The 14,973-nt window shown below is 38.4% G+C and overlaps 1 pseudogene; it reads right to left on the bottom strand.

The window, feature by feature from the left end:
• Nucleotides 1-336: 336 nt before the first annotated feature.
• LOC133716577 (expansin-B18-like) lies at nucleotides 337-5,096 on the bottom strand (annotated as a pseudogene).
• Between the last annotated feature and the right edge of the window lie 9,877 nt (nucleotides 5,097-14,973).

The following is a 14,973-nucleotide window of genomic DNA, read 5'->3' as shown; positions in this document are numbered from 1 at the left end:
CACGTAAAAGACGCCCCCTTATGCAAACCAGCATGCATGAAATCAGTATTAGGAAAATAGCGCGCCTTCAATACCTGAGCAAGCAAAGAGTCCGGCCTGCAGATTAGCCTCCAGCCTTGCTTGGCAAGCAAGGCCGTGTTAAACAAGTGCATATCCCTGAACCCTAAACCACCCTCCTTTTTTGGTGCACAAAGCTTTTCCCACGCCACCCAATGGATCTTCCTCTCCTCTCCAAATTCTCCCCACCAAAACCGAGCCATCAGTCGATGCATCTCATTACATAAGAGAGTGGTTATTCAGTATACTATCAATTACAAATACAGTTTTATAAAGGATCTAAAAGTTCACAACCGAGCGATAAGTTTGACCGGGGTGCCAGCCAGCCGGAATCACGTCATTTGCAACTAGGGTTTGGCCGAAATCTGCAGTTATTCTTATAGATAACGGTCCCTTCAACTGTGAGCCGGAGTTAAATTTCCAATCTGCACCCCAACATTCCTGCATGGGAAGCCAGTCTGAGTTACCTTGACCTTGTTTAAGCTTAAGTGCAGATAGGGCACCAGGTCCAGCTTCATATTCTACTACAACAGCAAGATAGTAAGGGTTTGAACCCGAGTCCACTCTGAACACCAGGATAAACGCACGCCACTCTGAAAGTATATGGTCATGTTTAATTAGTCATTAAGCTTACAATCAATATTACAAAACAGAAATGGAATGTTGAAAAAATGAGACAATGACCAAAGAAATCATTCAGTAATATTAGGATACTATAAGCCTCGAGCTTCATTGACAATCAATATTTTTGTAAGTACATATACCTTCTATGTTGAACCTGAAGGACTCCAGCATTCCGTAGTCGAGATTCTTTGCCAGAATTGGCCATGGCTCCAAAAGCATAGCCACTCAAATCAAAATGAACAGCATCAGAAGCCCATGGACCTCCAGGGCACTCATCGGTTATAACAACAGTCACAGGATTCCCCGAGCACGCAGCATTACCGGTGCACTTGACCTGAAATATGGGAGAACCCAGGAACTGATTTATGAATACATATATGAGTAGTAGCCATTAATTCATGTTAAGAATATTCTGTAATTAATATTGTAATTATGTGTATCTTTAGGAGATTATTTGTAATATTCCTTGTATCCCTAACTTGTAGGGATTTACTTGTTGTACAAGAACCTAGTCTGTATATAATCTTCTAGTATCAATGAGAATATTATTCTACCTCAAATATTTTTCTTACATGGTATCAAAGCAGGCCTAAAAAACCCAAGCTCTCATTTTATTTGCGCCGCACCACTTGCTGCGTTATCTTTTTCATCATCTTCTCATGGCTTGTGTTTCCAAGTTTACTTTTTGTCACCAGTTGCCCCTAATCAGTGGATTATTGATAGTGGAGCGACCAATCATATTTTTAACTCACCAAAGTTGTTCGCAAGTAGTCAGAAGAATACTTCACTACCATCAATTTCTTTGCCTAGTGGTGCCAAGGCTCATATTTCCATGAAGGGGTCAATTAAAACCAATGATGCCTTTTTTCGAGATGTTCTGTGTGTGCCTTCATTTGATGTCAATCTTTTATCTGTTGGAAGAACTATAGATGACTTACATTGCTCGGTAACATTTTTTTCCATCTTGTGGCTCTAGCTTCCATCTCCCCATCCAAACACCCTTTTGCTTCTCACCTTACCATCTCTTCCGACCTTTGGCATCGCCATTTGGGGCATCCTTCTCCTGCCCATTTATAATATATAGTCAATGAGTCGCTTCATTTTCATTTCGATTCCAACAGTAAGTGTGAAATTTGTCCTTTGGCTAAACAAACTCGCCAACCTTTTCCTTCTAGTTCAATATCAACTTCTCGATGTTTTTCTCTTATACATTGTGATATTTGGGGACGACATAAAACTCCTTCACTCAATGGCGCTCATTATTTTTTAACTATTGTGGACGATTTTTCTCGTTTTACATGGGTTTTCTTAATGCGCCATAAGAGTAAAACACAACCTTTGCTTCGAAATTTTTTTGCTTATGTCAAAACTCAATTTCAGACTCATGTTCAACAAATACGTACCGATAACGGGGCGGAATTTCTTTCTTTACAAGATTTTTTTCTTGAACAAGGGGTTATTTTTCAACACAATTAATCGACTTCCTACACTTTTATTGAATAAGAAAACCCCATTTGAAGTTCTTTATCATAAGCCTCCTGAATATTCTCGAATGCGTGTTTTTGCATGTGTTGCTTTTGCTACTTCTGTTCACCCAGCTTCCAAATTTGCTCCACGAGCTCAAAAATGCATTTTTCTTGGGTATCCAATGGGCCAAAAAGCTTATAAGCTCTACAATCTAGAAACAAAGAAATTTTTTACCAATAGGGATGTTCTTTTTCTTGAAGATACCTTTCATTTTCCTCCCCAAACTCATTCTCTTTTTTCTCCTTCTAATCCCGTGTTACCTAACCCAGTTCCAGATTTGCAGCCATCATTTTCCTCTAATGTACCTGTGTCTCACTCTCCACCATTTTCTGTCGCACACGCGCCTGATTCAATGGCTGAACTGGTGCCTGAAGCGCCTATACCTGCGCCTAACCCGGTGCTTGACCCCACTCCTGAACCCTCACCCGAACCCGTGCTAGCACAAGCGCCTGAACCCTCTCTACGCCAGTCCCAACGTTCCCGTGCGCCTAACACTCGTCTCCGTGATTATGTCTGCTCGCAGGTGATTCTGCCACCACACCATTTATCATCTCCTACGCCAAGTCCTCCACCAGGTACGCGTTACCCACTTTGTAATTTCATCTCTTATCAACGGTACTCACCATCCCATCTTTCTTATATTGCTTCCATCAGCAGGGCTGAGGAGTCCTCTTCTTACGTAGATGCAGCCTCTGATCCTAAATGGCAGCAAGCAATGGACGATGAACTTGCCGCTCTCACTGCCAATAACACTTGGACACTCGTCCTACTTCCTCCTGGCAAACGTCCTATTTCTTGCAGATGGGTTTATTGAATTAAATATAATGCTGATGGTTCTATTGAGAGGTATAAAGCTCGCCTTGTTGCCAAGGGCTTCAGTCAAGCTGATGGGATTGATTATCATGATACTTTTTCACCCACAGCAAAGATGATTACTATCCGCTGCCTCCTTGCCATTGCTGCTTCTCAAGGTTGGTCTCTTCACCAACTTGACGTTAATAATTCTTTTCTTAATGGTGATTTGCAAGAAGAGTTGTACATGTCTCCTCCTCCAAGTCTTCGGCGACAGGGGGAGAATAATGTGTGTCGCCTTAACAAGTCCTTATATGGTTTGAAGCAAGCCTCTCGTCAATGGTTTGCCAAGTTTACAGAAGCAATTCTTGCTGCCGGATTCACTCAATCAAAGGCTGACTATTCTCTTTTTGTTCAAAAGGTTGGTAATTCCCTCACAGTATTATTAATTTATGTTGATGACATCCTCATTACTGGGAACAACCTTGACTCCATTAAAGCTCTCAAACAATTTCTTCACACCCGCTTTCGCATCAAAGATTTGGGTGAACATAAATACTTCCTTGGACTTGAGATTGCTCGTTCAAAAAAGAGCATTTATATATCTCAACGCAAGTATGCTTTAGAAATTATCAAGGACACTGGATTTTTGGGTGTAAAGCCAGTTGATTTTCCCATGGAAGAAGCCAAATTATCAAATAGAGGTGAGCTACTTAAGGATCCGGCTGCATATAGACGTTTGGTTGGACGGCTTATATATCTTACAATCACAAGACCCGACATTACGTATTCTATTCATGTTCTTAGTACATTCATGTATGAGCCGCGTCAACCTTATATGGCTGCTGCACTTCGAGTTGTCAGATATTTGAAATCCTCTCCTGGTCAAGGTTTGCTTTTAAGTTCCAACAACAATTTGAATTTGAGAGCTTTTTGTGATTCAAATTTGGCGGGTTGTCCTATTACTCGTCGGTCTACTACTGGATATTGTGTTTTCTTAGGAGATTATTTGATCTCATGGCGTACCAAAAGACAAAAGACGATCTCATTGTCTAGTGTCGAGGCCGAGTATAGAGCAATGGCTGGTACATGTTGCGAACTCACTTGGCTACAATATTTGTTTGCTGATTTGCATATGCCTATTTCTAGACCTGCTATTTTGCATTGTGATAATCAAGCAGCTCTACACATAGCCGCAAACCCAGTTCTTCATGAGAGAACACTTCATATTGAAATGGATTGTCATTTTATTCGAGACAAGATATTTAATGGTTCAGTCAGCACCAGATACGTTGGTTCTTTACAACAATTAGCAGATATATTCACAAAGGCATTGGGCAAAGACAAGTTCAAAGCATTGTTATGCAAGTTGGGAGTGCTTGATATTCACTCTCCAACTTGAGGGGGAGTGTTAAGAATATTCTGTAATTATTATTGTAATTATGTGTATCTTTAGGACATTATTTGTAATATTCCTTGTATCCCTAACTTGTAGGGATTTACTTGTTGTACAAGAACCTAGTCTGTATATAATCTTCTAGTATCAATGAGAATATTATTCTACCTCAAATATTTTTCTTACATTTCATATCAGATCTATATACAAACATGATACTATGCTACTATATCTGACCTCATAACAAGCTCCACATCCTTTCCCTGATTTGAACAATGAAGCCCCTCCGGCAGAAACCAATTTAGAAAAGGGAGGCTGATCTACATCATTGGCATAAGCACACGCACCTCCTACACAAGACATTTAAAAATTTCTAATTGAATATGCTACCACATTGTGACAAAAAACTATACCATATCTTATAGAAATAAATCCAATAGGGTTTCGTCTATAAATTCAATCTTTACGTACCATCAATTCCACCACCCTTGGGGATTCCATACCATGTTGCAACAGCCGATGCCCAGTCCTAATCAGACTGAGTAGTTGAGAGAGCCGCTTCCCAGTTCCAGTCATACTGAAGCCTTGAGACATTCAATAGTTTGGGGTTGAAGCAAGAACTAGGGTTTAGGTTTAGTAGAATTAAAAACAATGTCACAAGATCATAGATAGGCAACGACTGTGGAACAACAAGATCCATTATCAAAGAAGCTAGAATTCGCTTAATCAGTTTGATGGAGAGGGCATATTGGAGTGAATTTACAATTGGATTAATTTGCTGGTATTTATAGAGTTCGTGAAGTGGGCTTGATTAATTTCAAATCCATCCAACTAATTTTTCAGTGGCCACGTGTGACTTCATTTTCTCGTTTCCTTAAGGGAAAAAAAAATGAACCAGCTAAATATAAATGAAGTGAACATTATGATTATGAAGAGAATCTTCGTAGGAGAATATATGTGAAACGAATTACGCGTCTGATGAGATCTGGTGAGAAATTTTTCAGTGCTACGATCAAATCACGTCAGTACTAACACGTGATTTAACGCTTTAATTAAATTGCAATATATATACAATTATCACACATCAACCACTAACAACAAGTTCTAGACGTTTAACTTTAATTCATAGTTACAAACTTAAAAAAAATAAAAAAATAATTTGTTCCAATTCGTTTTACGATTATTCTTAATAGTCCCTTCTCTCTCGTTGTGAGAGTTAGGGTTTGGGGAGTAGTCATATGTATGGTATTTCCGACAAGTATATACCACGTCCTCCGGTAGGTAGACCAGACAGGGGCTCAAGTTTTGTGGACGACGTGGTTATTGGTGGGAGTGCAGTTGTGTTTCCTTGAAGTTATGGTTAGTCGTTCTGTCAGACGGGTGTTGTCTGTAGAGGCGGAGGAGGTCGTGATTGAAGGGATTGAATCTAATCCCGATCGGGGTAGTGTTCCTTTTTTTCTGGTAGGGATAGTTCTTACGGTGAAGTCGTTCAACAAGGAAGCCCTCTTTAAGAAACTGAAGGAGCTCTCGTGTATAAAGGAGCGGTTTTCCATATGTGATGTAGATGGTTCTGACCACTTTTTGGTTGGTTTTGATTCAGAGCTGGACAGACAGAAGGTGATGCAGGGATGTCCCTGGACTTTCAACAATGCTTTGGTGGCTCTTGCCTTGACGGATGGGAGGACTGATTTGAGGGAGGTCAATCAAGATGAGCATGAAATCTTGATCCGGGTTCGTGGCTTACCTCCTCTGTTCCTCAATAAGGAGATGGGTGAGTAGATTGGGAATAGTGTAGGGAGTTATGTTTGGACCGATGAGGGGAGGAATGGAGACTTTCTCGGCGATTGTCTACGCATCAGAGTTAGACTTAAGCTTTCTGCACCAATTCCCCGGTGGGTGAAGGTTAGAGTTGATAGTGGGATGGCAAAAACTTTTGATTTGGAGTATGAGAGGCTGCCTTTTTTCTACTTCTATTATGGCCTGTTTTCTCATGTCAGTTCTTGTTGCCCAGAGAAGGAGACTAATCAGAATCTGGAGGTTAGGTATGGGAGGTGGAAGACGGTGATCAAGGATGTCTACAATATCATAGTGGATGGTGAACTTAAAGGCCAATCTTTTGGGTTGCATAGGAATCTCCCAAAACCAGGGTGGACATGTGCGGTGCCGGAGGTCCAGCTAGGTGGTGTACGTGGTGCGGAGCCGGGAGGAAGCAGAGTTGGAGGAGACGCCTAGTTCATGATTATGTCCACGACCGATTAAACGCCGCAAAGGCATCGTAGAGATGGAAGGAGAGGTGGTTACCGGTGGTGGAGTGACTGGTGGCATGGCCGAGGTGGCCACTCTGTCCCCAGAAACGCAAGAATGGAAGGAAGATGGATTTGGCAAATTGGGGACTAATTTGTTGCAAGAATTAAATGATGATTTGATGACAGAGGCTGTTAAGGATGAAGGTCGTGATAGTAGGGATCTAGGCTTGTTTCAATAGAGTGATTTTAGCGGGAAGTCTTTGTTTTCAAAAGGGAAATGAAAGCTAGATGAGGGCCCCCTATTTGAAGTCCTGGTGATTGGAATTAAATATCGACTCAGGTTAGACTCGTGTGGGCCGAGTAAGCCAAAGGTCCGACTACCCAAAAAAAATGGATTTGGTTAGTGGTGGGTGTACTTAATAGGTTTTGAAAAAGCCCCAGAGTGGCCCACCGAAAGGCAACAAGTCTGAACAGGGGGGCTCTAAAGTTGAGAAGAAAAAGTGGTTTAAAGTAGGAGGTAGTAGATATCCCAAATAGGGAAAAGGGACTGGGTCACCAACAAAGTTCCAGAAGTTTCGTAGTGTGCTCATGAAGAAAACTGTGATGGGCTCCGGTTCTAGGGCCCATCACGAGAAATGATCGTATTGAGTTGGAACGTGCGGGGATTAGGGGACCAGCACAAGTTCCACGCTTTGAGCAAATTGCTTAAAGCTCACAACCCTGATATTATATTCATAATGGAAACAAAAAAAAAAAAAGATGGAGATGGTACGGGACTGTAACTCTTTGGGTTTTTCTAGGTGTTTTGTGGTGGAAAGACAGAGGAAACATAGTGGGGGGACTTGTATTAGCTTGGAAGGATCATATTCAGTTAGATGTGGTTGGACAGTCTATTGGTCACATTGATGCATTGCAAGTACTGAACAACGTGAAGACAAGGCTCATTGGCTTCTATGGGAATCCGACTATACAGTTAAGACACTTTTCATGGGAGCTGCTTAAAAGGGTTGTTAGTAATGCAGACGGTCCAGTAGTTGTATTCGGGGATTTCAATGAGATTCTTGAGGTTGATGAGAAATTTGGTGAAGAAGATCGGTCGACCTCCCAGATTAATCGTTTCAGAGTTGTGATTGATCAGTGTAATTTAACGGAGGTGAATTTTGATTGCCCGGTGTTTACCTGGAGTAATGGTTCTGTGCTGGAAAGAATAGATCGAGTTTTTGCTAATGGAGCAGCTTTTGGGTTCTTTAACAGGCTGCATGTGGTTCACGTCGATTTCGGTCCCTCTGATCACTTGCCTATCTTTGTTACAACTAATGGGGAGGATTTGGTGCGTAGGTGAAGAACAAGAAGAAAGATGTTTGAGACTTTTTGGGTGAAAGAAGAGGGGTGCAAATATGTGATAAAGGAGTGTTGGGAGAATGACATCTCTGAGGGTTTGGGTGCAAGTTAAAAGTTACTTAAATGTATGGACAGATTAGATGGGTGGAGCAAGAATAATGTTGGCAACATTCCCCTACGAATTCATGAACTAAAAGATAATTTGGCAGATCTCCCTTTTGATAGTACTATGAATGGCGTCCAAGAAAGGTGGAAAGTGGTGATGAAGGAGCTGCATAAATTGGAGAGGCATGAAGAGGAGATTTGGAGGCAAGGATCTCGGGTTACTTGGCTTAAAGAGGGAGATAACAACACAAAGTTCTTCCACAATTATGCAAAAAACAGAGGAAGTCAGAATTGGGTCACGGGGGTGTTTAATGATGAGGATGTATAGGTGCAGGATATCACAGTGATTAAAGGGATGTTTGTGGAGTTCTTTACTGAGTTATTTGCCTCAGGAGGATGTGCTCATTATGAAGTGATTTTAGAAAAGGTTCAGCGCCGAGTCACGAAGGACATGAATCAGAAGCTTTTGGTTCCATTTAGAAGAGAAGACATTGAGCAGGCTTTGAAACATATGGCAGCCTCTAAATCCCTGGGCTATGATGGTCTCCCCACGATTTTTACAAACAATATTGGGATATAGTTAGTGATGAGGTCTATGACTTTTGCCTGGGAGTGTTAAATGATGGTAGACAATTGGGGGATGCTAATCATACTTTAATCACACTTATTCCTAAGATTCCTGAGCCGCGGAAGACGTCGGATTTCCGGCCTATCAGTCTTTGTACAGTGCTTTACAAACTATCTCGAAAGCCATAGTGAATAGAATGAAGGGGGTGCTTGATAAGGTAATATCCCCCACTCAAAGTGCTTTTGTGCCAGGACGGCATATACATGATAAAGTAATAGCGGCCTTTGAGACTATTCACTCTATTTGGAAAAATGCTGGGAGTGATGCTACAAACTTGGTGTTGAAGTTGGACATTAGCAAGGCCTATGATAGGGTGGAGTAGCTTTTCCTGGAGAAGATGATGCCAAAGTTGGGTTTTGCAGAGAGTTGGGTGCAGTTGATTTTGAGGTGTGTTTGTTCGACTTCCTTCTCTGTTCTTTGGGAGGGACAGGCTACTGGCCTTTTCAAACCTTCAAGGGGTTTGAGACAAGGGGATCCCCTTTCTCCATATCTCTTTCTTCTGTGCTCCGAGGGATTATCGTGCTTATTCTCCCATGCAGATATTATGGGATTTATCCATGAAGTTCAAGCCAGTGGGAATGCACCATTAGTTTCACACTTACTTTTTGCAGATGATAGCCTAGCGTTTGCCAAGGCTGAGATGCAGGAGGGTGTCAATCTAAAACATATTCGAATCTGCAGCAGGTCAAAAAATTAATTTTGACAAATCGGCGGTTGGTTTGGGGCCTGAGTCGAGAGCCAATGTGAAGACGAATTTGCAGCAGATTTTGGGGGTACAAATTGTGCCATTCCATGAAAGACATCTTGGTTTACCAACTGTGGCTGGGAGAAATAAGAAAGAGATTTACAAAAAGGTGCAAGACAAGTTAGATCACCATCTTGTGGGATGGCAGAGTAAGTTTCTCTCTAAGGCAGGTAAATTGATCCTTGTGAAAGCAGTTGTCCAAGCTATTCCAACTTATACGATGAGTATATTTTGGCTTCCGAAGGGGGTGCAGAAGGTGTTTCAATCAAAGATTACCAACTTTTGGTGGGGAAAAGGGGGAGGGAAAAAAGGTTTGCATTGGTGTAAGTGGGATGTGCTCTGTAGAAGTAAATGGGAAGGGGGGGTTAGGATTTAGAGATTTGGAGTTGTTCAATCAGGCGTTGTTGGCAAAAACTTATTGGCGTATAATGCAAACTCCACATTTCTTGGTGGGCAGGTTACTTAGAGCCAAATATTTTCAAGATGTTGAATGGCTTAATGCAAGGGTTCGTAGTGGTGCTTCTCTAATTTGGAGGAGTTTGATTTGGGGTAAAGAGATTTTGGAATTAGGTATGTGATGGAGGGTGGGGAATAGCGAGCTGATCAACGTAAAGTCTGATAAATGGCTTCCTCAGCCAACTACTTTCAAGGTCATCTCTCCTACTTGTTTTTCTGGGAATTTCAAAGTTGCTAAGCTCATTAATTCGGGTCATGAATGGAAGGTGGATTTCATCCGTAGCCATTTTCTGGAATTTGAAGCTAAAGTCATCCTTTCTATTCCTTTGCCTAGGAATGGGGGCACAGATAAGTTAGTTTGGCATTATAACAAGAATGAGAGATTCTCGGTGTAGTCTGGCTTTTGGGTCGCTGATCAGGAGAAGTTAAGGAAGGAGGGTAGGCTTATGTCAGGAAGTGATGTTTGATTAAGATTGGGGGGCCTAAATTAAGAATGGTTTTGCGAGGGATTTGATGATTTTGTGGATGTGTAAAACTCGATTCTTCTTATAGTTTGGTGTGTTAAATATATGAGGGATCTCTGCAGATTTATCACTGCTCGTATCTTGATTTAGAAGCAGAATGATGGGTTTGATGAAGAAAAAAAAACGATGGTGAGAGAGGAAGGGAGTAAGGACATAAGATGGGTAAATATGGAAGAGAATTCATTCAAACCAACTGCTGTATTTTTAGATGGATTTAATATTAGGAAAATATGATATTTTGCCACATAGCTGAGTGTGGCTAACACACACTCAACTGAGTGTGAGTGTGTATGTAGCACTCCCCATTTATATATTGTTCAGAATAAAGTTATAGATCTTAATCATTAGATTAAATGCTAATTGGCCTAGCTTCAAATTATTAATAATTTGGGCTAGGGAGGAATGTGTCTATTGATTAAATATTAATATTAATAGCTCTCAAGTAACTGAAGGAAAGTTACTTAGGCCATCTCCAGTAGGAGATGGCTATATTGAGGTCAGGGCTATAATTTAGCCCTAAAAAAATATTATTCTTTATTGATGAACTAGTGAACCATCTCCAGTAAGGCAGAGTTAAATTTTAGTCCTTTAAAATATTTTATGGTTTTACATTATGTTTTTCAAAATTATGACTTTATTTGATTAATTTTGTAGACAAAAATTAATTTTTTAAGGTGTACGTTTGGATGAGGTATCTATGTGTTACTATAAATAACATTTTCGGATAAGATGAATAAAAATTTTATTTCAACATTTTATTTCATAAATTAAATAGGACTAAATACTTGTTACTCCTCATACTTTTGCATGAAAAACAGTTTAGTCATTATTCTTTCTAATTTTCACACAACAGGTCCTAAAATGACTATTATACCCCTCACTTTTTATTTTTTTATTTCTCTCTTTTTATTTTTTATTTTTTCTGCCTCTCTCTCTCTACACACACACACACACACACATATATATGTGTGTGTGTGTGTGTGTATGTAGATATATATATATATATATATATATATATATATATATATATGTATATACACACACACACACTACATATATATATATGTAGAGAGAGAGAGAACAAAAAAAAAAGAGAAAAAAAAAAGTGAGGGGTATAATAGTCATTTTAGGACATGTTGTGTGAGAATTAAAAAGAATAAGGACTAAACTGTTTAATTTTAAAATTTTGGACTAAACTGTTTTTCATGCAAAAGTATAAGGAGTAACGAGTATTTAATGATACAAAATCGTAAATTAAATCATTGATAGCAAAATTATGACATAATTGATAGCATAATTGCCTACCGTTGGATTGCAACGGTTGTGAAACATGAGCCATTGATTTTTTGTCAAATCAATGCATCCATGCATGTGTCAACCCCTCCCCTTTAAATATGTTGGATTTGTTTGTGGATCCCGCCAGAGCCCAAAGGTCACCTTTGGGGTTATTTTTAACCCTCTCCACCCCCCTTTGGACCTGGACCCATGTTTAGCCCTGTGGCCTTTTGCTTGCTGGAGTTCATAATTTTCATAAAAGAGCTCGAGAGCCCAGTTTGACCCTTCTATTGGAGATGGCCTTAGAGCAAGTTCACCCGTTGGGTTACCAGGTCACCCACTATTCACTACTTTTTAGTGTTAATTTCACCCTCTGGGTCACGAGCACAGTGTATTTCGTGTCATGGGTCACCCTGTACAGTGTTCTGGGTCACCATGGTGACCTGCACAGTGTATTTCGTGCCCTGGGTCACGGGCACAGTGTATTTCGTGACCTAGAGAATGAAAATATACACTAAAAAGCAGTGAATAGTAGGTGACCTGGTGACCCAACGGGTGAACTTGCTCTTAGGTCTCACATTTTCTCTATAGCACGCATAAAACTGAAACAACGCCCTTCTCCCACTTTAAAAAAATTAGTAGCACTAAATCCAAAAGAAGAACATTCTAAAAAAAAAAATCCAAAAGAAGAAAGATTAATTTGTACACAGTTGCTTTAATTCATGAGTTTAGAAGGTTTAGGCCAAAGTCTTAATTCACGAGTTGGAACATATATCTTTGCCTCATTTATATGCTCCATCTGTCATATTTAGTATGGATATCAGTAATACGTGTGACACGAGGGGTAACCAATCACGCCACGCAACTTGGAAAATAAGAAAAATTAATGTGGAGAGTTGTAATAGTAGTCTCCAAGAGTGAAAGAAAATAAATTAGTAATCTATTGAATATTACAGAGATGTTCTGCCATAATGAGAATGCGAGTATATAAATTTAGGCTCAGTGTGAAACAAACCATATTAAAGAGAAAATAAAGAAGCTAAATTAGTTTGACTTAATGGCTCTGTGGACAGATTTGGAAGGGGATCAGATTTGTACTTTCTTTATGGCTCTGTATTGTATAGAACGAAAGGAATAGAGTGGTGCGGAAGGGGCCGGGGCTTCTTTCAATCCCCTGTTTGCAGCTCAATGGGCAGTAAACTACTTGGAGGAGTTTCAAAAAGTTGAGTATAAGCCCGCTGTGAAGCAGAAGAGAGGATTGACAACTTGACACAATGTACACGATGAATTTAACATTAATAAGAGAGTTTTTCGTGTTAATTAATTTTAGATTTAAGATTTTTTTTTATTTTTTTTTTTTTATCGAGATCACACGATTCCTTAAATGCTTTCTAGGTTCAGAGACTAATCCGTGTCGGGGGATCATGTCAGCATATATTGGGATTTAACTCCAATAAGCGTCAGCGGGATTCGAACCCGATTGTGGGGTTCCACACCTAGAGGCTCTTACCAACTTGATCACTTGTGGTGATTAGATTTAAAAATATTATTTAAGGGGGGCGGATCCGTGACCACCTAAATTATAGTTAAGATTATACTCTGATTCTAGACCATTAGATCATATAACAACTAATGGTTGAGATTAAACAAAATATGTTATTTGTTTTTTAAATAGTATATTCTATTATATATCTAATCAAATAACTAGCCATTAATTTCTTTCCTATTCTCCTTCAAATTCATTTATTACAGACAACTTAAAAAATGCGCAATAATTACAGGATCCATTTCCTCAAATTACTTTCTTCTTTCTCTTATTCTCTAAAGGTGCGTTTCGATGAGAAAATTATGAAATCAGTAGGAATTTATAAATGATGGAATCTTGAACTCCATTAATCTAAAATTTCATTAATTGCAATTTCTATTGTTTGGTTGTATCTATTTATGATTTGAAATGTGTAATAAATTAAGAAAGTTTAAAATAAATAAATAAAATAAAATAGAAAAAAACCTTGTTTTGGAAATGAAAATAGAATACTGCAAAAGAATGAGTTTTTCTATTGGAACCTCCAAATTTACTCACTTGACCTCCTTGCTTTTTACACCTCTTATTAAATTTTCAAATACTAAATTTACTCACTAAACCTCACTTAAGTTCCTGAAATAACCTCACTCATATAATTTGCAAACAAACTATCATTAATTACATACTCATTCCTTAACTAGATTACATAAATCTCTTATCCACTAAAAAAGAAAAACACAAGGTATTGGGCTTTAAAAATTAATTTTTAATAAAAAAGAATTGTTTTTTTTTTTTTTACTTTTTTTTTTCTCTTGTAGATGTGCAAAAAAAAAATGAAGAGTAATTTTTCTTAATGTTGAATTATTTTCTCTATTTTATGTACCTTATGATTAATTATTTAATAGTTTTTTAGATTTTCTTTTCTCGGCTAGCTCTTTTTTTTTTCATTTTTTTTTTTCAAATATAATAGATAGACTAGGATTTAGGTCATAATATGATTTCTTTTGTTATCCCTCACCAATATGCGTTCAACCTATATGATGATAGGAACTTTTATGTCACATGATCTTGATTATAGTTTTAATTCTTATTAAATATATATAAATGCGTTAATGAGTATGTAGTGAAATTGGAAAATAAAAATAAATAAGGAAAATAATAAAGAATGTAATATAATATTATTGAATTGGAAAGTATAGAGAAATTAAATATAATTTTTTTTTGGTATAATTATTGTCCTTAATAGTCATTTTATAAGAGGTTATATATGTCATTTAATAATTCATAATAGAGTGAGGTCAACTGAGCAGATTTGGAGGTCCCAATAGAAACACTCCAAAAGAATTCGCAAATGACACTTATTTGGGTGGAAATTGAAGTGGGAAATTTAAATAATGAATTCCTTCGTTTTTTTCCACAGAGAAATTTAAAATTTTCAATCTGATAATGTCAAACGAGAGAATTAGCTTGAAGGAATTATGAAATCCTCATTTTCAATTAAATTCCATCATTTTTTTCCCTCATCCAAACACACTCTAAATTCATTTGTTGTAGGAAAAATAATTAATTAAGAAAATAAAATTGAATTTTTTTTTTTCCATTTTGATTGATTTGCAACTCATCTAAGGAGTAGAATCAACAAACGAAGAAATTTTTTTTCCCTCAACCTCTAAATAAAATTTACTCTATGTTATACCTTAAATCCTTAATGAGGTTAAAGAAGAAAGTAACT

This window comes from Rosa rugosa, chromosome 6 (assembly GCF_958449725.1).
Source record: "Rosa rugosa chromosome 6, drRosRugo1.1, whole genome shotgun sequence".
Lineage (NCBI taxonomy): Eukaryota > Viridiplantae > Streptophyta > Magnoliopsida > Rosales > Rosaceae > Rosa > Rosa rugosa.
The sequence above is the reverse complement of the archived record's forward strand: the minus strand, read 5'-3'. Positions and strand labels throughout refer to the sequence as shown.